Below are 23,897 nucleotides of genomic sequence, written 5' to 3' on the forward strand. Positions count from 1 at the left end.
TTGTCACCCGTGTAATGCAATGTTGCTACCCGGCAGTTATGATGCTCTTTAACCTTAAACAAAGGTTCACGTGAAACACAGGCCTTTTGTGTGAACAGAGGGAAAGAAGATGAAGAAATTGGGTAATGCCAGAATAATAGCACGCCTGGAACAAAGGCTTGGAAGAGTAAGTGGGAAGAGGATGCTCCAGCTTCCTTCTCAAACATCCTCTGGGTGCTGGGACGTGATCCAGAAAGTCCTCATTGTCCTGGTTTCACACAGATGCAAAGGCCTCTTCATCCCGTCACATGGCCTGCAAATACCGGTCACCACCAGCTCCTTTCACCTGCTTCCCCTCTGCATGCCTTGGAAAAGGGTGTAAAATGGTATTTCTACAGTGTCTCCTCTTTTGCTGCTGTTTGTCCTTCCAAAGTGTACCTAGCACACCTATTTTCTCTGGCAGCACTTTTATTTGCATCCCAGGGGACTTTTAAGAATTAGGGTCAGCTTGACATGAGAGGAGTACTGTATAGAGATATTTACAGCTGTTTGCGAGGCTTGTGTTGAGTATGAAACCAGCAGCAATTAGGATTCAGGCCAGTGCCTTCAGTGAATAATGGTCTTGGTTACTTGGAAATATCAGATGGCTTCAGCTTTATGCAGTTGCTACGAGGAAAAGAAGTTAAGTAAACAAAGAAAAAGAATAAGAGGAGGGAGTGGTGTTTTTTTTTTTTATTGGCATAGTCAAGGACAGTCAAAAAGAGAGAAAGAAACTGGAAAACAATACCGTGGGTCTTCTCTTGCAGCCCACAGCACAGAACATTTTCTTTGTGTGCCTTCATGTTCAATATCCTTTGCCATGACCACTTTTGGTTCCTGTCCCTCAGAGACCTTTCTTCGAGGCGAGTGTTGTTTATTTGGGTGCTTTGCCCTTAGGATGCCTAACATCTGTGGCAAGCAGGGTCCTGCAACTTCATCCCTGTGAAGAACCTTCACACCTCACAGCCCCCATGGCAATAGTACTCAGCAGCATGTCCCTGGGGCCAGCACTCAGCAGTTGTCTCTCTTTTGTAAGATGTGTCCAAACAATCCACTTGGTTTCCTCTGGGGGTTTGAGGATAGGGGATCCTGAGAGGAGATTATTTCTGGAGGTTCTCCAGAGTTACAACACTGTTGCAGAGATGCCTTTATTTCCTAGAGATAAAGGAGAAATGCTTTCAGATTCCTGGAAATAGTTTAATTTTATCTTTCCTTGGGTAAATAAGATAACATGAGGGAACTGATTACATTTCTTAATGTCCAGCTGTGGAAACAGGTTATTGGCCAGCTATCGGCCACCTTTGCCAGACTGGCCTTGGAGTTCATAGTATTTTGTTCTTCTTCTTCTGAATGACAGTGTGGGTCCCACCTGGACCAAGGAGCTTCTAGGATATTTGGGCTCATCTTTCTTTTCTGGTGCAGACTGGCCCTGAGCATAGAGTCAGGCACAAGCCTTTTTCAGCTCACCACTGCTCAGAAATAGAGCAAGACTGTTTTTCTACCCTGGAAGAATCCCTCTGAAGACTCTGAGGTGAGGCAGAACTTCTCCTTGCATCTCATTTTCCCTCCCCTCAGCAGGGGTTGGCTCCTCCATCAGTGTTCTCCACAGTGGCCCACATTTCCCCCTGGAGATGCTGCCTGTAATGAGATCAAGATGGAGGGACAGTCTTTTAGCAACCCTTCAGCCTGCTCTAGCAAAGGAGGAGGGCTGCCAGTGCATCTGTCAGTGGGACAAGATCTGGGTAGTCTTGCCTTCTAGCAACGATGGAGCCAGTACTTCCAGACCAGTGTACTCTCGCTTGTGATGACACCAAAAAATCCTTGGCTCCTTGCAGGCTGCTGGCACACACAGCTTGCTAGAACACTGGCAAGTTTTTAAGGTTTTGTCAGATGGGAACAGTGGTGGAGAAAAGAAAAGTGAAACCAGATGTTTTTCCTTACAGTTGCTTCATATTCATATGAGGGAGGAGAAGAGAAGCCATAAAAATGTCATAACCCTTGATCCCTGAGGCTCAGTGTTATACTATGCAAAAGCCAGTGCTATAAATCCACACCTCTGCTTCAGCAGCCGAGGGTCCCAACTGCACAAGAACGTTGCAACAGCTGAGGGGGAAAAATCTTCATATTTGTCAGCAAATGGAGGAAACTGGAGGAAAAAGCCTTTGAGAAGTTAACACTGATAGGCTACTTTTATGGAATCAGTTATTTTTTCAGATTTCTCTGGGGATGCACCAGTGCCGAGTCCTGAGGCTGACCAGCAGGCTTAGAAATTTGGGATGTGTTTGCACTGCAATCAATCTATGCTGCAGGCTGTGCCGAGGGAGTGTAGTTAACTTCATCCTCCCCAGAACAGGCTCACCTGCCAGCACAGCCAGGGCAGCACAGCACTGGGGTGAGGACTTGCTGCCAGGGCATTCACCTGACTTTCCAGACAGGGTTTTGCAGCTCTTGCTGCCCTGTGTCAGCAGCTACACCTCCCTGACACCTCACACTCCTGACCTGGGTACCGCTGCATCACAGTGCAGTGCCAGCAGCCATGGAGAAGCAGCTCTGATCAGAGGGTCCAGCTGGCACCACAGGAGAACTGTTAGGAAAAGTCTGACTGCAGTCCTGTCCTTTTTGTATAGGAGAAGCTGCTTGTGGTAATCATAAAACAGCTACAAGGAGTGCCAGGCAGTCCTTTCCAGGGAAGTATGAGCATGGGTGAACACAAAGATTGAGTAGAGGAAATGAAAGTTGTGTACACACAGACCTTGAGCCAAACAAGGATTTTAACAGAATGCAGCCAGGCCTTCTCTGCCCTGTACAACAAGGACTGTGATAACCAGTATTTTTTCTTGCTATTTCTTGATATTTCCATGCTCAGTTTTTGCTAACAGAGGGGAAAGGCTTTCCCTGATCTGATGCAGACTGTATGGGGTGGGAGGTAACTTCAGCCTTGCAGAGCCTAGGTTAGGAGATGATTTCAGCCACAAGCCTGCATTCTAAATCTGAATTTCCCTGCAAGATCAAAAGTGACTAGGTTTAGCCCTATTTTGGGTGAATAAGCTGTGTTACTTCCCATAGGATTCAGTAGTTTGCTGTGCTAGGTAATAGCTCTGCTTGTGGGTGACAAAGAGCAAAACTAGCATGAAAAATTGAGAAGGCACAGACAGGGCTATGGCCTTGGACTTATAAGATCTTGTTTCGGACCCTGATTCAGCCAAAGACTCCTGTGGTCTCTGTGGTAAAATAATGTAAACAATTTTTGGAGCCTTCTGGCCTTTTTCAAAAGAAGTGAGCAGTCCTTGGTAGTCTATGTAAGGCCCTGAAACTGCATGCTGCTCAGGTATTAAGACAGTGTTAGAATGATTTAAAAAAATATTTTCACATGTGAGTTACTCATCCTGCAAAATAATTTCATGAAATGATTGCAGTTTTTTTCATTTTGAAACATGTTTTATTCCCAAGATGACTAAAAGTTAAGTCTTTTTGGAATAGGAATTGCAGACATTTTACCTCACTGTCTTATTTCTCTTCTTCATCTTCACCATGCCAAATGATGGAAAGTTGGAGTCATTTGCAAGCTGCCTGGCACTGCTGTTGCACTGCTTTGCTAAAATTGGCATCCTGGGCACCCAGGTGCACTACAGCTATCACAGCTATCAGAAATAGGTTAGTCTGTGGGCAGCTGTGCTTGCATAAACTTTGTATTGACTGGGATGCTCTCAGACAGACATGGTTCTTCTGGTCCTTTGTCACTGATCATGTTTTCTAGGCCTCTTGTCTATCTCACACCTCTCTTCTGGACTTTTTCCAGTTGATTGGTGTTGAAGAATTGTCTCCAAAACCAGAGAGCAGTCCAGCTCCAGCCTGGATAGTCCTGGATGGAAGGATTACTTCACTCATCCTGAGGGTTTTTCTCCCATTTATACATCCAGCATGCTGTTTGCCTTTTTGCCTTTTTCCTAATGGTGTTCACTGTTGACTGACTTTCTCCATACAACCCTGATCTTCCTCTGCAGAATGTGTACTGAGACAGTGGTGCCAACATTCTGTGTCTGGGAATGGATGTATTTCCCATAGCAAATAGTGCTGTGTCACTTGAAAACATATCTGTGACCATTTCTTTATTTTTCCTTTGGTTAATGGAAAGAAACTTTTATTATTGAACTGAGATAATTGATCAATATTCATTTGAGGGAGGCTGGCTTGGATGGTGGAGTTGTCATGGGCCAGAGCACTGGGAGTCAGATGTTACTGGCAAGACTGAAACATGGCTGATGTTACAATGCTCAGTTGTGAAAATATTAGCTAGCTTTGTCAGGGGATGGGTGTTGCTGACTGCCTTTAAAAGTAATTACAAAAGATTGCCTGGTTGTAGAAATGAACGTAAGAGTAGTTTTGCATCTCTCTTTGAGTTAGGGAGTTAGTAATAGCCAGAGGGTGAGGATTTCATGTGCATACCTATCATCTCCTGGCATTTTGCAAAATGACTGAAAACTTCAGCCAGTATGCAAAATGACAGAGAACATAATGTATGTGCCTTAGAAGGCTCCTGCAACTGAAACAGAGCATAACTCAATAGCACCTTTGAGTGTGCACTGAGAGATGGAATTAGTCTGAAGAAAGAGGTCTTCTCCCTCTGTCAGATATTTTCCTTCTCCCTGTGGCAGTTGAGCACTTTGGAGCCATTAGGAAAGACAGAGTGGCCTTTAGACTTCTGTTAACCTGGAAACTCCCCTAGTACTGCATTCTTTTTGCTCTTGTCAAAGAAACTCCTCCCCCTGCACCCAGCTGCTTCTCCCTGCTCTTTTTGCTTTAGCGCGGCACAGCAGAACTTCTCCAGGATTAAAAGCCACTCTGTCTGCTATGCAAGTGTTGGGAGAGGAGAGTGATTGCTGGGCAACTGATGAGCTGGGGTGAAAGAGTGTTGGGAAAGAGAGCACAATGTTCTTTTCTTTTTATGGAAAGTGATATATTACTATAGACCACAGTAATCCAAGGTCTGCTCTTAGCTACTTCACGATTAGCGAACAGGCCCCACTTGTGCTGTACCAACCATTTGTGCAGCTGTGGAAGGCACGAGGATGTCAATTAATCTTGATTTGTGCTGTAGGATTGCTTCATAGGGGAGGAAATTTATCATTGGGTATGGTTTCAGGGTACATAGATGGACATCATGCTATCTTTGCAGGGAAAGCACAGGCCTCTACTGTGCCAGGCGAGTCATTGGTCCTTGCTGGATCTTCCCTGGCAAATTCCCTCTCTTCTTGGGAGCCTTAACTTGGTCTAAAAGATGGAGCAATCAGCATACAGTACAAAATGTTTCGCAAACTTTGCCCAGTCTGTCCCTGTGTCACACCCATTTCAGGGAAAAGAAAAAAAAATAAGGCTTTTCCTCAGCCATATGAATGATTCTCATTATTATTTGCATGGCAGCCCAAACTTTGTGGAAAATGGAATCAGGTGAAGTTCTGGTTCTGCATCAGAGACCACAAAGCCTGTGTAGATAAAAACCACAAAAAGATGAAAAAAGACTCAGGCATGCACATCCTTTGAGAACAAATGTGTTGTCTCTTAAAATTCCTTCTACCACCATCCTTAACCAGAGAAAAATGAATTTACCTTCCAAACTGCAAGGCTCAGAGAAGCAAATAAGCAGTGAGTACAAAAGTGGTATTCTTACTGGCTTCTTATGCAAGGTCAGGTTTTTGTTGAAGAATGAAACTCTTGTCTCTGAGGTGTGATGAAAAAATATGGAATAATGTGACTTGTGACAAAATAATGAGACCTGCCAAAATGTTTCTCAGACCAGCGCTCAGGTTCTCCTTCTTTATCCAGCATACCAGCCCCTGCTGCATGGAGCCATGCTCCCCTGGGACCAGGCTGCTCTGAAACTGTTGCAGGGCAGCACATGCTGGTTGATCTAGTCAGTACAGGTCAAAGCAGGGGAGAGGGAGCAGCATGGCCTTCAGCAAAAACCAGTTCAGGGACCCGGAAAACTGGCTGCCTTTGTGAGACCAGGCTGAAGGGCTGGCTGCTGTGCCCCTGCTGCGGTCGCTCTCTGCCTGACCCTGCTGGGCTGCAGCTAGCTCAAGTATGCCAGACACACTGATTGCAATGTGGAGATCCCTGTGAGCGAGCCAGGGGAGAAAATAGCTGGGCAGATGGTGCTATATTAAGGGGAGAGCATCTCAGAACTGTCTGCTGGGATTCTCCGGGGGCAAGGGTTTGTCTTGGCCTCACTTGCTCTCTGCCTTTCTGCCTTCCCCAGCACCTCCTCCTCTTCTGCTCTTATCTCCCTTACAGGTCCTCCCTCACTGAGGAAACTGTGGGGTGATGCAATGCCCAAGGGGTGCTACCTCCAGCTGGACTCTGGGGATGATGAATCCTGGGTGTATGAATCTTGTGTGCCATCTGTTTCAAGCAAGCTGGAGGTCCCTCTGTTCCCATGCTCTGGTCCAGCTCTGTGCTCTAACACCAAGTCCCAGGGCAGGACCCAAGTGGCAGCTTTTCGCAGGGATGGGCTGGCATGAGCAAGGGAGGGCTTCCTAATCATCTCTGTCAGCAGTCAGCTTTCTTCTCTTCAGATTCCACGGGGGAAGGACTTGCAGCAGCATGTTTTTCTTCTTCCTCTCCCAGGCTCAGCTCATCTCCTTTCCCCCCTCCCACTGCTCCCAGCCAGTACCAACCCGGCTCCTCAACCCTGCCAGTTGTCTCTGACTCCCTCCTAGTTCTCCCCTCCGGTTCCCAGCTAAGCTCCAGTGAGCAGGGCAGCAGGCAGGGGCGGGAGGGGAGGACAGTGACAAGACACAGCTGCTGGCCGCGCTCAGCAGCTCTGAGAGTGGCCCCTAGTGCCCAGCAGCAGAGTGCATTGGGCATGGATGGCCACATGGCAGGACACCGGCTTCCCCTCGGGAGGTCAGAGCCCGCTCCCTGGGGTCACCCTCTGTAAACGGAGGAGGCCCATGTAGCACAGAAAACAAATAGGAGAAGTGAAACTCAAGGGTTGATTATTTGATTGAAGAGCCTGAAGATTTGTGGCTTCTCCCTTTACCTTTAAATGCTGTTGGAGGCACTAAGACCATTTCCTGGTGCAGGGAGGTCTCCAGGAGGCTGGGCAGAAGTTCCCTTGCCCCACTTCCTCCCCAGCACTGCTGGAGAACAGAGTCCATGTGTTGCATGACTTTGAAAACATCCTGATGGATAGCATAAAGACAGCAGCTGAAAGCACATGGAACGGTTCTCCTCCTTTATCAGTACAGGCATCTGGTGTTAGGGGGGCTCAGAAAGGAACAGAGCTGTGTGGTCAGATGTGATATGGGCTCCAGTGTGTTGTATTGGGCTGTGACTGGGATCCCTAGGTGTTCACCTCAGGATGCTGGAGTACAGAAAAGCCCTGGAGTTGCTCTATGTAATGGATTTTCAGAATCCTGCACTTACAGAGATCAAAATGTCTCCTTTCACCAGTCAGAGTGTGGAAGAATTAAAGATAGAAATACTGGGATTGATTGTCATGGGTGTCAATAGGGATGCTGGAAGATAAAGGAGCACAGCAGCTGCACAGGAACAGTAATACCGGCACTCAGAGATGCTGCAAAAGACGTGTGGGACAGTGGCCATCATTTGCTCTATATAGGACACATTTTACTTGGTTAGTTCTTCTGTTGTAAGGATAATTTTACCACCTGTGAATGGTTTTTATGACAGTCCTGTTCCACGTAGCCCTTTCACAATGTTTTGTTCCATATTAAACTTGATAGATTTTTAAAGTGTGAGATTGTCATAGAAAAAGATTTTTGGATTTTTCCATCTCCTGAACTTATAAAAAATCTTGTCCATAGCGTTGCTCCAAAGTATTTTTTTTCTAATTGCTAAAATATGATGCTCCTGGGTTTATATCATGTGCTTCTCCATATCATTGTTACCCAGTGGTATTTTGCCCCAGCATATCATGGTCTTCTCAGAACTTAGTTTGTTATTCAGGATGACTCTGCATCCATGAGGAAGGAAGGCAGGCAAGGTCCCCAGCTGCCTGATGCAGAGCTCTGGTGCTCAAGAGAGGGAAATACTAATTCTGTTGTAGAAAGAAGTGTGACATGCCATGTGCACAATGAGGGGCAGTTATGGTCATTCATGTTCAAAAAGATTGATTCATGCTGGAACAGGTGCAAAGAAAGGCAGCGGGAGGATTAGGGTGTTGGAGAGCTGAGGTTATAAAAGTAGACTAAAAGAGCTTGGCTTATTTAGTCCAGCACCACAAAGGCTGAGAGAGGGATATGATTGCTCTCTATAAATACATCCTGGAGGTTAATGCTAAGGAGGAAGAGGAGCTATTTCAGTTAAAGGACAATGCTGACACAAAAGCAAATGGCCATCATAAACCTGGCATGCAGAAACTGAGATGGGAAGTGAGGTTAATGTCAGGCATTGCTGCTTGCAGGCTGAGGGCAGGGGGCTCAGGCAGCTCGTGGGAAGGGTGCATGGCTGTCACTGCCTGTGCAAGCAGACTGGGCACAGCAGCCATGGGCTTGCCAGGTCCCACAGGAGACATCTGCCCAAGCCTGTTCCGTGCCGTGCTGGGCAGGAGGCCCAGCAGAACCAAAGCTCTGCTCAGACGCTGAGGGCAGCACCAGCCCTGAGGGCCTGTCTGGCTGACCAGGGCTCCCTCACAGCCGGCCCCTCATGCCAGCCCCCAGAGCTGTCAGCCCCCAGGCCATCAGCTCTGGCCCAAACACCGTGGCAGCAGGGCCTGTCTCCATCTCCCCACAGCCCTGCCCTGCCTGCCCCATGGAAGATGCCCGGGGCTGGCACAGCTGCTGTGGGCAGACCCCCACGAGCCATGTTAGCCCTGCGGGCAGGGCTGGCCTGATCTCTACGCAGGGCTCTCACCAGCCCGCGGGTTACAGCAGCCATAGCAGCCTCAGTTTGCCTGCCTGGAGAGCAAGGAAGCACCACTGAGACACAGCACCCATTTTGTTTCGTGGCCGGGGAGGAGAAGTTTCTCCTTTAAAACCAGGGTAATCTCGGGGTATGTAAGGAGGCAGCTCCCCGGGTGGTGCTGGCCGTGGGGCTGGGGCCCGGCAGTGCGGTCAGCTCCCCAGGGCAGTGCTGCAGCAGCTCGGGGCCTCCCCAGGGGCCTGCAGACATTTTGTGTCTGTGCATGGCTGGCTGCTGGAGTTAGTCCACGGCCGAGGAGCTCTCTGGGTGTGTCTGTCACTTGAAATCACTGGCATCGCGTTGTGCTTCAAGTCTCTGACTTGGGCTTAGGCCCTTGCTGCCTCAGTGTTGGCAATGCGAGCAGAGGAGTGAGTTGCTCTCCGTGATGGGAGCTGAGTGGCTGCTGGCTTGCCAGGCTGGTTTTATTTCCACTCTACGCCATATGCTTGCTGAGAGGCTTCACCTTTGGATCAGTGGGATGGAGAGGAGCTGCCAGTGAAACTGTATCTCCTGCTCAAGAGTGCTCAGCAAGGGGCAGAGCCCTGCCTCCTCCCCAGGCAGATGCTGCTGCCTGCTCTTGGGATGCTCTGCTGGTGGACCCTTCTAAGCACACCCTGCCTTTGGTGGCCAAGGCACTCACCTGAGCACCAGGTGACATAAGGCAATGGGGATTGTACCTGTGTGGCAGGGCCAGCTTTTATTGCTCCTTGCAAAACAAATAATGTCAGATTCACAATTATCTCAGCTCAAGTCACAAGTATCCCAGCTCAAGTATTTTGGGGCTTTCCCCCTCCTCTCCTCTCTATTTCCATTGCTGGAAGCTGAGAGCAGCCCATGGGATGAATATTTCACTCCAGACTTCCATTCAGCTGTTAAGTCAGTATGTTTGCCAGAAATGCAATTCTTTCTTATATCTTCAGGGTAATAGCTGGGTAGGATGGTGGATGGCTCGTTCAGGATGAGACATTACAACACTTTTATTCCTGGCATAGGATGGCATGTGGCTGTACTGCCTGTGGCAAAGTGCTTGGCTGACAGTGCTTCTTTAAGGAGATTATTTTTTAAAGTAAATACCTTTTGTCTTGTTTTGCTCACTGAGTTCGGCAGGCTGTGGGACATCCTGTGTCAGAAAGGGATCCATCAATGCATGTGTTAGATACCTGCTGCCCTCTAATGGCTGTTGGTTCCTGCGAGCCTTGGGACAGCACGGGTTTTGTGCATTCAGTGCAAGGAATCTGCTTAGCTCAGAACTTTACCCAGTGTTTTTATAGCATGGACAAATCTCTGGAGAGCAAGTGTGGTGAGATCTCTTCACTGTTTTTCATGGTTTAATGTGCCTCTTCCCTGCACTCACTGCAAACCCCATCATTTGCTCCTTGCTTCTGCCACATCCCATCCTGCTTTGATTCCTGTTAGGGAAGTACTTGCCTTTCCTAACAGCTTTAGATGCGACTTAGACCGTGGACAAATAATAGCAACAGCGTTGCCCTTGAACTCCATCAACTTTCTGCAGACCACAGGAGACCTGGTCAGAAAGACACTGCTGTGGACTTGCCCAAACAGTTGGAGACAGTTCAGACAGCTGTTCATGAGAAGTTTTTCTGTAGTTACGAAGACACATAGTGTCAACTTCTGCTCACTCACTACCAGACCTGTAATAATGTCTGCTCTGTTCTGAGAAAATTATCGGTGCCCTGCCTGCCTTGTTGACTTAGAGGGATTACATTTCTTGGGAAGTGGGACCATGCAGTTCCCGGCTGAGTGGCTTGCTGCTGCTTATCAGTGGGCAAGGTACAGCATGTTGTTCCCTACGGAGCATTCCCTGAATCAACACAGGCTCCCTGAAAAGCCTGGTGCTCATTGACTGTTGTGCAGTTCTGGTTTTTTTCCCCAGAACCAAAATCCTTAAGACTGTCTGGAGGTACGCTGATGTATTGGAGCAGCACTGGGGAAGCAGTAAGATATCTGGAAGGAATTTTGCAGATGAGTTAATGATCAGTGAAGTTTGAAGAATGGTACCGACACAGCCTGCATCTCTTTGCCAAGGAATCTAGCATCCTACTGAGGACTGGAGTCCATAAGCAACAGGGGAGAATGAAAGATGAATTGCAGTTAAGCACACAGTCAGGCACTCTGAGAACACTTGGAAGAAAGTCCCAGGAGCTGGGGCCTGACTTTGTTCATAACATTCTCTCTCTTTTGACTTAACTACTTTTGCTAATTTTGATAACAATCTCTGTGAGATCACAGGATCCCAATTGTAGTTCCACCACAGCTAACCAGCCTCAGTGAAAGTTTAATGGAAACAGCAAGGCTACGATCCTTCATATTCCCTCTTCTATTCAGCCTGGAAAGTACAGTTTTAGTGCTCTATTTATAAAATATATTTAAAATCTGGGTTCATACATTTTTGAAGGTGGAGGGGGATGGTGGGGAGAAAGCCTGGCTTCATTCAAATCAGTGGGAGTTTTGCCATGATTTACATGGGCCAGAATTTCATCCTTGTTTATATAGTTTTGCAGCCAGGCTGAAAAACTCTTAGGATGCCTGGGCCAGAAAAAGAAATCTTGAATCTTAACACTGCTGCGAACAGTTGGGGTAAGAATGCTGGGAAAGTCCCAAGGAAATTGAACTGGCATAGAAGTCATGTTTAGCTGGCTGTGTTTTGGATGCTTTTGTTGTGCTCTCCATCTCCTCCCTCGCTGCCTGAACTGCGAATGATGAGCTGCAGACCAACCTGATCTGCAGATGGCTGCAGTTCTGACACGTAGCCATCTGCAAAGCCTTCACCAGCAGGGGAATGCCGGGTAGCTTTTTAAGATCAGATAATAGGCTGGTGCAAGACAACCAGAAGTCTGAACATACTTAGTAAGCAATGTTCCTGACTAATGTAGGCAGCAGCCTGTTTAATAGCAATCCTCACTCAGTAGCCAAAGTGCTATGGGATGTGCTTGGATCAGGTTTGGGCATGCACCAAGTTAAAAAACTGCTCTCTTACACGGGTTGCTTCTCCTAAGCTGCCATTATAGGTCAGTGCAGCACAGTGAACTAGGAGCCACATGTGAAAAGGATTTCTAGGTCACATCTCTGTTGCTGAGCATTTGCACCAGTGGGCTTTTCAGGTGGTCTTTCTATATCTAGTAGCACTCATCAGCTTCTAAATTCCTCAGTCTGTGTCTGTACAGCAAAGAGTATGTGCAGCTGTTCATTTCATTTGACAAATCCTACACCTCATGTCCCAGAATCACAATGAACATACCTAAAATTTCTATTTTGGATAGAACAGTGAAACCACTAAGTTGCAGTGCAGTTTTTAACTCAGAAACTGCACTGATTTTAAAAATTGCAACACCTGTGCAGCTTCCTTGGTTAAAACACTGGGATGCAAGATGCCTTAAAAACTAACACGAACATCCACATGCATCTGCAACGCCCTAAAGTGGTTGTCTGATTTAAATTCATTTATTTTTTTCAGGTACTAGCAAAGGCTATTCTGGATTATTAAAACAGACAACCCTTAAGGTAGAGCTTTGAGCTAAAAATAAGTCACTCCATCCAAGCATCCACATAAGGCTGTGCTATGCTCCATAGCTTATCTGGTCACAGTGACTTCAGAGGGACTACGTTGAAGAATGCAAGGAAAATATTTGGTCCCAGGCTCTGATCTCAGATCCTCCTGTAGGCCACAGAAAAGTGTAAAATAATACTGTCCCTTCTTCTCACAGAATTTCCCTCAGAAACACAAAGATCCAACCAAGTTAGGCCTAATTCTGGAGCCAAACATGATGGCTGAAGAGTTGCTGGACTGGATCCTACAGGCCTTGTACAATACAAAAAACAAAACAAAACAAACCCAGCAATCCTGCTGACACAGGTTGGATTTTTGCCTGAGGGAGACCTACTAGCTTGGACACTTGGTGAGTGAAAAGTGAAATTGTTGGGGTGACTTTCCCATTTTCTGCAAATAAAGATGGCAAAACTCACCAAAATCAACTCTCCACACAGAAGCAGTTTGGGTTCTTCTAAGCAGAACTCACCAGAGAGAATTTTGTTGAATCTCATGGATATGCTGGTGGCTGTAATGAGCTGGACGTAAACAGACTAAAGGAACAGCCCACAGGCTTTCCCTTTCCCCTACCAGTGGAAAAGGGATGGGTGAGATTTCCCTGCTGTTGTTCAGCTGCTGGTTAACAGAAGAAGCTGTTCTCTATTTGAGCTTGTGCTGGTTGAGCAGCCCTGTCTGCAGCTGTATCGTGTTACACACTGTTATGCAACTCCATCCTCCTTGCAAACAATGACAGGGGCAACCTAAATCATGAAACATAAAGACTATAATTAAAGAGGGGAAAGTGCTTATTTGGCATTTGGGTACCCACAGCCAATTCAGATTAGCTGAACTAGCAAATCACTTGGCACAAGCTTAATGAGAATAACATTTGCACTGGACTAAATGATTGTTGTTTTACCCCACTGCTGGCCTAGACAGTAGTGTAACCTGAGTGATGCTGCCATGGCTTGGGCAGTTCTCTCTCTTCTTAACAGACAGTGACATTTACAACGCAAACAGGAAGAGCCTTTACAGTCAAAGGCTCTGCCTGAGGTTCTGAACTATTAGCACCCAGAGGAGCTCTGGCCCAGGATGATGCTTCAGGTCTGTTTCTTATGATTGGAAGTTTGCAGGTGTACAAATCTGACAGTATCTGTGTTCAGGCTATGCCCTACATTTCCCTACTGGGCTTGCCCTCCTCATGCTGGTTGGAGCATTTATACACCTGCATAGCTTATAGCTGCAGTTGGCTGTGAAAAGTGGAAACTGCCAGCCAGGAACTCTGAAACTGGAATGTGCAACTGTGCAAAGCCTCTGAAAACTTTGGAAAGTGCTTCTGAACCCTCTGCTCCATCCCTCCCTCCCACCTCTTACAGAAAAAAGGCCCACAGTTTTAAGGATCTGATATTTCTTTCAGAGTTTTCTTGCTGAAGGTCTTCCTTAAGGAGCCCAGATTATGAAAGCATTAATAAAACAGCAGATGTTGAATGTTAAACAAAGAGAGATTATCATCCAACTGATTGTTTGATATTAGAATTAAATAAGAATTATTTAATAATAAAGGCCCTACTTCCCTTTTAGCTTGCAGCTTTTACGCTGGTGAACTTCTCCAAGGAGCTCTGTTGAGTTTTCTGATTTGTGTTGCAGCCATCAGGACTCCAAAAGTTCTAAGCAAGCTGAAAAAAAGGTGAATGTTTTTATGTTGCTGCCTTGGGGACTGTGAAACTAAATACCTGCTGGATCTTCAGTTGACCTTAGAGATATTTAGCAGAGGGAGGAAAAGAGCTTAAGTTTAAAATACAAAATATAGGGAAGATGAATCAGCAAATTTTTGATGCAGTTGGCTCCACCCATTAGTTTTAATCATGCATCTTCCCCTTTTTCCTCCTATAATCATTCTCTGCACATAGTTAGGATTATTTTACTGATCACTGAATGCAAGAAAGAATGCAACTTACAGTGTCTCAGTATCAGTAACACCCACATCTGACAAATTTATATTGGATATGAAGATAATTACCTGTGACTTTGGGCAAGTAGGTCAACAGTTTATGGAGGGTTCTGCAAAGTACTGATGACACAACACTGCAGCATCTCTACCACCGGCTGCATAGTGAACACTTTCTTGTCCCACAGCTGTCTGGAATCCTGTGTTATCCCTTCCCACAACCATCCCATCACAGCCAGAAGCTTATCTATCTGAAGAGTCAGGCAGCTCTTCAAGTGGGAAAATGTTGCATGATATTGAATAACAGCTCTATTTCTCCATGTGCATACATTTTTCACAGTTAATCTCTCATTCCTTTGCCTCAGTCTCTGGGAGGATAAGTTCAGGCATCTTCATCTTGAAAATAGCTCTGTTACCCAGACAGTTAGCTAAATTTGACATGTAACAGGTTATTCCCCAAAGGCATCTTAAATGCTAGGGTCTCTGTTTGCCAGGAGAGTGCAATATCACATTTTACTGGCTGACATATGAGACATCACTTCTGCCAACACAACAAGACAGTCGGTTCTTGAGCCATACTCTAGCCTCATCTCAGAGCCCCACATTCAGATATGCTTCCTAACCTCCTCCAGGTTTTAAGCCCTCATTTGTTTGTACATCCTGGGATGGGAACCTCAGCAGCCCTGGGCCAGATGAGCTCTGCTTTTGCTTAGCTTTACTATATACTTTGGGTGTGAACCACAATGATTTTGCACACTAACAATTCCTTAATTATATTCATGTTTACATTCCTCCTGCCCTTAGCTGAGCTGAGCTCCCAGCAAGTGATTCATGCTCCTGAATGTGTAGCAGGTGCCTGGTCTTACATGTTGATAGAGAGGGGCTTATTAACAACTGGGGCCATTTCTGAGCTGGAGGACCTAATAGAGCCTGGCAGGGCTGTCTGTGGATGCAGGGGGGGATTTGCAAAGTGGAGCTGAGGGTATTTATTCAGAACTTGCTTGTCTTAAGGACTGATCCCTGACTGACTTAGTCTCACTAGCAGCTCTTGTTTTCCCTTTAGGAAGGATGGAAGTGGGAGAAGAGCAGGCTGGAAGCATTATTCCTAGTTCAGGTTCCTGTCTTCTCCTTCATGGAGAGATAAACTGATCTGATACTCCATCTACAGGAGTTTCTCTGGTCCTAAAGGTACTGTTGCCAGATAATTTTTAAAGAAGTATATTGTTTATTTTTAATTCTTTAAACATGGGCTTAAGTTCATAGATAACTGTCCATATATATGTGTATATATATATATAATTTTTTAAAGCTTCTTTCGGAATACTTGCAGCAAGGCTGATGCTGAGCATCATAACTTGGCTCTTTAAGATGCTGCAAGGAGTACAGGGAGAAAAACTGCCCAGGGACTGCAAAAGAAAGGCTCTTTAGCAGCCTGTGGTGTCTCTCCTCCTAAGTTTTCCATGTTTCTCATGGGAATACTGTTTTCATGAATCATGGTGCCTTGTTGAATGGAGAACCAGTTGGGCATTTGATAGTTTTTCAGAAGTCATGTATTTATAAAGTTAGAGGTTGACATCTAACACTTAATAACTTTAGAAGGTGGAATTGTGTGTTGTGTATTCTTTTCCTTCCAAGCCCTTCCTTCCTCTAGACTATCAGTCTGTTTTCTACTTTAACCCTGTAATGCCAAAAGCCAGCTGAGATGGGTTGTTGTCTTTTTCAGCTTTTAGTGATTCTAGTCAAATATGAAGAGTTAATCTTCTACATATGTTAAAGCAAAGGTTTTCTTCTGGCTCAATTGCTGCTTTGTTAAAGTCTGTCTTTTCTTTACTCTCTCTACTTTTTGGAATCAAATTTATGGTTTCATCTCCACAGAGTATGAAAGTTTCTTTTTATTATTATTTTAAGTAAAAAATATAACTGCCGTGGTGTCCCACTTCCTGGATGACATTGGCAACTATACTTGTGGCTACTGACATTTCAAGAGACCCATCTTATACAGGCAGTCTGTGTTTGGCTAAATTTAGCAAGCCGTGGATCAAGTGGCAAGTATGTTCCACCCTGAAACCTATTTTTGGGAGGAACTCAGCATAGGCACCAAGAGGTTAAAAAGCTGTGTGGGGGAGAAGCAAAAAAAAAAGACAAGAAGCAAAATATTTTGCAAGAATCGTTGCTATGTTCTGAGCTTCAGCTCTTGAACACTGTGGCTCTGAATCACGTTCACTGGGGAAACAGCTGCAGCTGTTTAAGATGCTACTGCTCCTCAGCTGTTTGTTACCTTCCTTTTGCAGGCTGGAGCTGAACTCAAACCTTCCTCAGCAGTTTAGACTTAATGTTACCCTTTCTAACATAAGGCAAACAAGATGCAGGCATGTACCCCTTTCCCTCAGCATCACTGGGGGGTGCAGCAGCCCCTGCAAGAGGGGTGGGCATGGGTAGTGTAAGCAGCCCCAGCGAGTTTCTGTAATGCATTTGGAAGGGTTGCATTTATGTGCACTGTGTGCCTGAGAGTCCTGACTGTACTCTGCTGTCCCTGACCATGAAATATGTTTCTACATATTCAGTTGTGACTGGATTAGTTAAAAGTGTTTTGGAAAATTGACTTGACTAAATCACAGAGAAACTATGAACATGCTGGTCGGTAATTAATTGATGAGCACAGTGCTAACCAGATAAAAACTGGTTGTCAGCTTGTAGGAGTGTGTTCATATGGGTTGGTGCATGTTTATCCCAGCAGTTTAACCCTGTTTTGATTCAATGCCTTCTAGACATTGTTTATTCCCTCCTACAGAAGTGTACGTTAGCCAAAAGGATTTGTAAGGCTGTCCTGGAACAGAGGTGCAGCACTGTGTGCCCATCCTCTCCCAACTGCCTGGGCTGCCCGGGGATGGAAGATGCAAAGCAGACTGCCTCTCTGGGAGCCCTGCCAGCGGCTGACTCAAGGTGAAGGATCTCGGGGACCGGCTGCAATGGGTGAGAGCCGCGCCCGGTCTGGTTCAGAGCACACCTGGTGCTGTCGGCTTCAGCAGGGGCTGGGAAAGGCACTGGTGTGTGCTGGCACAGCCCCCCGACACCGTGCCTGTGGCTGGCCCTGGCTGCAGTGGAACCAGCCCTGGGCACTCACAAAGCTTTGAGGTCTTGCGCTGCCCTGGCCTGTGCGGGTGGGGAGCTAGCCGAGCCCCTGTACCTCCCTGCGGGAGAGATGGGCGAAACTAGTCTGGGAGCAGGTGAGTCATGGGCTGGCTCCTTGCTTCCTCTTGGGGCAGCCTCTTGCTTGAGGATCCAGAGGCATGTCAGAGACAGGAAAAGGACAGTTAGTTTCTAGTGGGGATGCTGGGCTGGCAATCTGGAAGTGTAGAAGATTCCGAACTGTGCTACTAGCCTCAGCTTCCATGGGAAACAAAACAGAGGTAATAATTACTTTGTCATGGATTTCAGGCTCCAGAACATTGAACATAAGGGAATATTCATGGGCCCATCACTTTTGTGTTTTTATTAGGAACACTGGCACTTAAAATGACAATGACCTGGCTATCTAACAGGCTTTTCACAATGCAGCTTTTTGCTTTTTCCTTTACTGAGCCCAGACAACAGGCAAAATAGTTCAGGGTCTTCTGAGTCAGCTGTTAGTGCAGTGTGAGAGCAAGCATGATTAAGATTTTTTTTAAAGTTCTGTAACATAGAAAAAAAAGAAGAGGGAGTTCCCTTTTGTTAGAATGCAGTAAACAAGTCCTTATTATTCTATCTTAACACAGAGCTTTTGACCAGCCTAAAAGGCATCATGGTAATGAAGAAACTAATGCAGTTAGTACTTTTAGTGCCCAAGTGTTTAGGAGTATTTAGAAGCATTGCTTTCCTAAGCATTCACTACTCTTCTTTTTCACAAAAGTCATGAGAGCATGTGATACTCAGCCTTGAAAACATCTTGATCTCTGCAAAACCAGATAAGGCCATGTTTATTTTGTATTCCTAGAGTTGGGGTGGCAGGGGGGGAAATCCCATCCCATACCTGAAGGAAGCACACCTAATTTCTCCCCTTCATGGGAAAATATCAAGTATTTCTCAAGCCCTGTAAAAAAGCAGAAACCTGATTTAATAATGATACTTTTGTGAGCAGCCCTAAAATCCCAACAAAAGAAGACAGAATTAAACCCCTTGAAAACATCTCTTGGCCTTATTTGGGGCAACACAGATTGGAGTACAATTTTCAGATCAGGCTCATCCTCCCCTATTTTCACTTTGGTAAAATGGAGTAGAAGTAGAAGGGGCCATTTCAGGCCTCTCCTTTCATGAAGGATGCAGCAGTGTAAAAGAACAGAAAGAAATACTTCAAGGCTGCTTGGAAAGAGAAGGAATTTAATTCCCACCTTAATTTGGGATCTTTTATATCGATTTCAGCAAGGGCTGCTGCAGACATGAATAGACTGAGGTCAAACTGCAAACAACTCAAACTGCAAACCTCACCAAAACTGGTGGGGGAAGGAGAATCTGCACACACTGATCCCCTTTAGTGGCAGAAGTAGGAAAGAGTTAAGATACCTAATACTACCTGAAGGTAGAAATACTGGAACCCCTCCCTCACAAATGATGGGCAGCAGGGGCTTCAGCTGGCTATTGGCTTTTCAAGTGTGAAAGGACTGAGGAAAGAAAAATGCTGGTGTTCTTGTAATGATTAAGGAAGCATATCCTAATGGCTATTGAACACACTTTCCAGCTCTCCCCTTTCCTCTGCTCCTCCCTTTTCCTCTGTTCCTCCTTCCTGACTATGAAGTGAGCTGCCTAAGGAGTATTCTCCTTAGGCAGCTCACTTACAAACCCAGTATTCTTTATCTCCCACAACCTCTTTTTCCCCTTTTTTTCTTCCTTCCTGCCCCCTTTTGCCCATTTCTGTCTTTCCCTTCTTTTTCTCTCCCTTTTTGTTGTTTTTTTTCCCCAGTAGCATCAGCTTGCTGTGGGATGGCAGGGATGGTCGTGCTGGCCTGAGGGAGAAGCTTAGCTGCAGACAGGGGTTGTGAGGATGTGAGAGCCAGTGATCTGAGTGTGATCAGTGAAACAAAATCTGTTGACTTTTGTGTTGGCAGCTGAAGCTGTTAATGAAGAGGCTGTGTATCTGCTGCAGGAGATGAGCAGGTCTTTTAATGCCTGGTATTATTATCAGGCTTGCTAGCACACCAGCCTGGTACTGGAGGTGGCTTGGGAGCAATATATGCTGTGCTCAGTTATCCACTCTGCAGGGCAGTAATTTCTGGCAGAGAAAGGGTCAGTGGCCCACGACTGGCAGTGTCCTTGAGTCCTGCAGCAGGAATAGCCAGGGCCTCTGTCAAAATCTGAAGAGGCTTTTAAACAGAGTTTAAATGAATTTCAAAAGTGACATGAGAATGTGAGCAAATACATTGATTGTTTGATCTCTCCTGTGTTCATCATTGGGGGGGTGAGGAAAAAGGAATTTGTGCATTCTTTGCAAGGAATGGAGGGAACACCCCATTCAGCTACCAAATCTGCTTGTAATGGAAACTTACCACTCCCTGCATTTTTGGCTGGCTGCAGAGGTCAGAAGGGGTAACAGTAGTACTGTGCTGGGGTTAGTGTTGCTCTAGCTCTAAGACAACTTTGTCTTGTCAATGCAGGTTGAAATAATCTCTTACTATGGACACAAATGATACTTAAGCCATTAACACTTAAATATAAATATCTCCTCAATTGGTAAAGTCCTAGAAAAGTGGCTTTGATAAAAATCAAGATGATTGTCTAACTGGAAACTTTCTATTTGCAAGGCATTTGGACTGTGTTGGTGTATGATTGGTGTAGGTGTAGATTTGCTCAGACAAGTTAGGTCCCAGTGGGGCAATTTCTAAGGCTTCTGGCTTGGTCCTTGTCACTTGTTTAGAGAGCCCTTCAAAGCAGGCAGTGGGCTACTCTTAAATGGTGTCTTGGCAGTGCTCTTGCAGCTGAGGCACTACAGCCCCATCTGTGTTTCATGATGGTCTTTTCTGTATCAGGAGGACAGGTGTGAGCTCTCTGAGTGCGAGAGGAGAGGCTGCCAGGCCCTCAGGAAAGCTGGCAATTGGCTTGGTTTCCAGAAAAATCAGTGCTTGTGGGTAGTTTCTATAATGAATTGCAGGAGCTCCTGGAAAATTATTTTCTCTGGTACCGCCAGCTCAGCATCATCCTTCTGATGGCCTTAGTGGAAAAGGGTGGGCACAGGCTTGTCTGAGTGCCTACAAAAAAGGCAGTGTTTCTGAGAAGTGTTGAGCTGTCTGCACATAGGTTGGCTCTTCCATCTGTGTGTGACGTGTGATGTTCAGGAAAGGTGAGTTGTGTGGTACTCATGTGGCAAGAAGAACCTGTGGCCTGTCTAGCCACTGCTGTCCCAGAGTACCTGGGACAGAGTAGGATCACAAAGCCCTATTTGCTGGTAGTTTCTGCAGTTGTGGTAGAAAAGGGCCAAGTTTCAGGGAAGAAAAAAGTGGCCATGAGAACTTTTAACTCACTAAAAAAAGACACAGACACTGCAATCTTTGCTATGACTCATCTGGGCTGTTACTTGAAAAAGGCAGGCTGAACAGTTGAGGACCTCCTTACTCAAGGGAGCAGGACTCATTTGTGAACTCTCTGAAGACCTGAAAGTAGAAATGGTGTAGGTGAGCAGTTCCCATGCTGAGCTTCTGACCACTGATTTCCCTCCAACCATGGCCAGATGCAGCTTAGGGAGAGCCAGCAGGTCACGGCTGGCTAGTTACTTCCCACCTGTTGCTTCCACGGCTGCTAAACAAGTTTGAGAAGTAAAAATCCAGCATATATGTTCTCATTCTAATCTTTCTCTTAAAAACAGATGATGAAATAGTTGCAGAAATATTAATAATTCCTGGATGATGGGGCTTTGCACTGTAGTGAGTATTGCTGATGGGGAGGGGGGTCTATGAAGAAAGCTGGTGTCTGCTTTATCAAACTGTGGAGACAATTTCATGAAGTTTTGACAACGTTTTGCCCACTTGGAGTTTTATTACAGATTCACAGAGAGTCGAAGCACTTCTGTGAACTGCAGCAGCTTGTTCAGTCACCTCGTTTCAGTGAACAAGCCATGCTCCCGCGGGGCCTTGCTGGGACATGAAAGTGCCGACGTGCGTTCTGGAAAACCTTGCGGCATCGCTGCCTCCTCCCTGGGGATTAGGGACTTGTTGAGTCTTATGAGGAAAGATTGTCCCCCCAGCTCAGCAAATCGTGATACAAACTGCTGAGGGGGGGTAGGTCAGTGCTGTTCCAGTGTCCAGCAGCCCGGGCCCTGGGCAGAGGAGCCTGGCTGTCCCCGGCCAGCGCTGCTGTTTGCTCAGGGAGCGGGAGCTGGGCGATAACGCGTCCCTCGAGATAAAGCGCTTTTGTTGTTTGCCTGCTGGGTCAGGGCTCGGTAGGTGTTCTGCATTGCTGGGCGTTAAGGGTGTAGGCCGCTTAAAAGAAATTTAAAAAGGGACTTTGAATGGGCTGGGTCAAGGTGTCAGAGGGTTAAACCAGAACAGTTCCGGCACTTGCTAGAGGGAGAAAGTTGTATAACATCACCTTACACCGAGTAAGCCTCTTTCTCTCAGCCGGCCAGCCCTTTATGCGAGAGGGAAACAATCGTGAAATTACAAAACCATCGTCTGTTTACCGAGCTTTTTTTTTTTTGTTTCTTTTTGTTGTTGTTGTTGTTTGTTGGTTTTTTCCCCCGAGTTTTTGCTATGGTGTATCGCCATCCTCAAGGCAGGAAAATAGATTGCTGGGGGGAGGTAGGAGCGGAGGGAAAATAACCCGACAAAAATCCAGCGTAGTGGGAAGGCTCAGCAGTTTAACAGTGCCACCTCCTGGCTGGCCCGGGTAGGGAGGGGTGTCCTACTTCCCACTGACGTGTCCCACACCTACTCGCTACCAGCTGCAGCCCCAGAGCCCCACGCAAGGATCTCTGGCCAAGCGATGGACGCTGCGCGGCTGCAAAGGGGAAAATCAGCTGCAGCTTTAGGCCTGGTCAGTGCAGCAGCCCAGAACGGTCTTTGGTGTGTAAAGGCTGGCCCATACAGGATTTTTCCACTTCTTGCAAGCACCTACATTTTTTTTTTTGTTTTTGTTTATTTGCTTGTTTATTTGGGGATTTTTTTGTTGCATTGGATGCAAAGAAGTTCTGATCTCGCCTCCTTCCCCAGGGATGGGGAGGGGGGAGGGGGGGGCATCTCAGAACATAAAATATTTTGACTCACAGTGGGGTGGGGACAACAGGAGAGATTTTCTTTGGTAAGGTCAGATCAATTGTCCAAATGCTGATATTTAAATTTCATACTAATTAAAAATAAAAAAAAAAAAGAAAGTTCTTTGAAATTAAATCGCCTTTTCTATGGCACTCTTTTAAAGATTTCTCCTTAGAATAAAACCAGATTTTCCTGGTTTTCTTAGAACCACGTTTTCCTGTTGTAAGGGGGTAGCCATTGTCCCATCCTCTTGGCATCTGATCTATTAGCACCAATTAGCACAGGACCTGAGCTGCTGCACAAGGCAGCATAGACAGGGCAGGCAGCCTGTTGGTCCTGCTACAAATACCTCCTAAGCCAGGAGGATGTGAGGATGGCATCTCGGTTTCTCCTTGAGGTGGAGAGGGCATCAGCTGGAGAGTTAAGACTTGCCTGGGACTGAGGAGCTGTAGCTTGCGGTACTGTGGAAAAAGATGCCCTTAGGGATGCCAGTAGAACAGGGTCTTCTTGGTTTCCGTAGAGGACTGGATTCACAAAATTATTTTTGCTTTTGCACTTGAGTTTCCATGAAGCTGAGGATTCAGGACTGCCCCACATGTGAGCACCAGTCCCATAGCAATTTAGGCATCTCTTAACCTCCCACCTTGTTTCCCAACTTGTGTCTTCTATGACCCTTGCAGAGCCAGTCCAAGAAGGAAGCCCAAGGCAGAGGTGAGCAGATTTCTGCTGGTGTAGTTTGTGAGCAGGTATGCAGCAGAGTATGTGGGTACAAGGGAGGGAAAGGGAGTGCACAGCTGAGGAGGCATGGGCATAAGCACAGCTCCAGGGGCCTCAGTGCTCTGCTCAGCTGTGGATGCTGTTTGTGATGGCTCCCAGTGCAGCTGAGGCAGGCCTTCATCAGCAGGGTGCACTTCCTCAGGCAGGTAAGCTGCTTCAACATGGTCTCAAGAGCACTTAGAGATGTACAGAACCATATAGGTATAGGCAGCTTTTCCCTCTCTAAGGAAACAATTTAGCTTTGCAGACATTCCAGTAACAGCATGGGTGTTGGGTTTTTTTTCTCTAGATAGTACAAAATGTAATCACTTATGCAATACGGCAGACTGGCTTTCTAATCTTCCCTCTGATGTACCACTTTGGAAAGTTCTTTGGATATATATCTGATTTCACAGTGTTCCCCATCCTCCTCTCTTTCATCTCATTCCGTGGTGTTTCCTGTCGGTGTAGTAACTATTGAAGAAGGAGG

The 23,897-nt window shown here is 46.2% G+C and overlaps 1 protein-coding gene across 20 annotated transcripts in view; it reads left to right on the forward strand.

Annotated features, from left to right (window-relative positions):
• Positions 1-23,897, forward strand: part of F13A1 (coagulation factor XIII A chain) — a 206,647-nt gene that overhangs the window by 886 nt on the left and 181,864 nt on the right. Inside the window, exons 2-4 of one of the 20 annotated variants that reach the window (XM_059853015.1) lie at positions 14,069-14,174; positions 15,499-15,623; positions 17,227-17,408. The exons of 16 other annotated variants lie outside the window; for them this stretch is intronic. The gene's annotated coding sequence lies outside the window, so the exon portion shown is untranslated. The remainder of the gene's footprint in view (positions 1-14,068; positions 14,175-15,498; positions 15,624-17,226; positions 17,409-23,897) is intronic. 3 more of the 20 variants (XM_059853036.1, XM_059853053.1, XM_059853026.1) reach the window with 3 other exon arrangements.

This window comes from Haemorhous mexicanus, chromosome 1 (assembly GCF_027477595.1).
Source record: "Haemorhous mexicanus isolate bHaeMex1 chromosome 1, bHaeMex1.pri, whole genome shotgun sequence".
Classification (NCBI taxonomy): Eukaryota; Metazoa; Chordata; class Aves; order Passeriformes; family Fringillidae; genus Haemorhous; species Haemorhous mexicanus.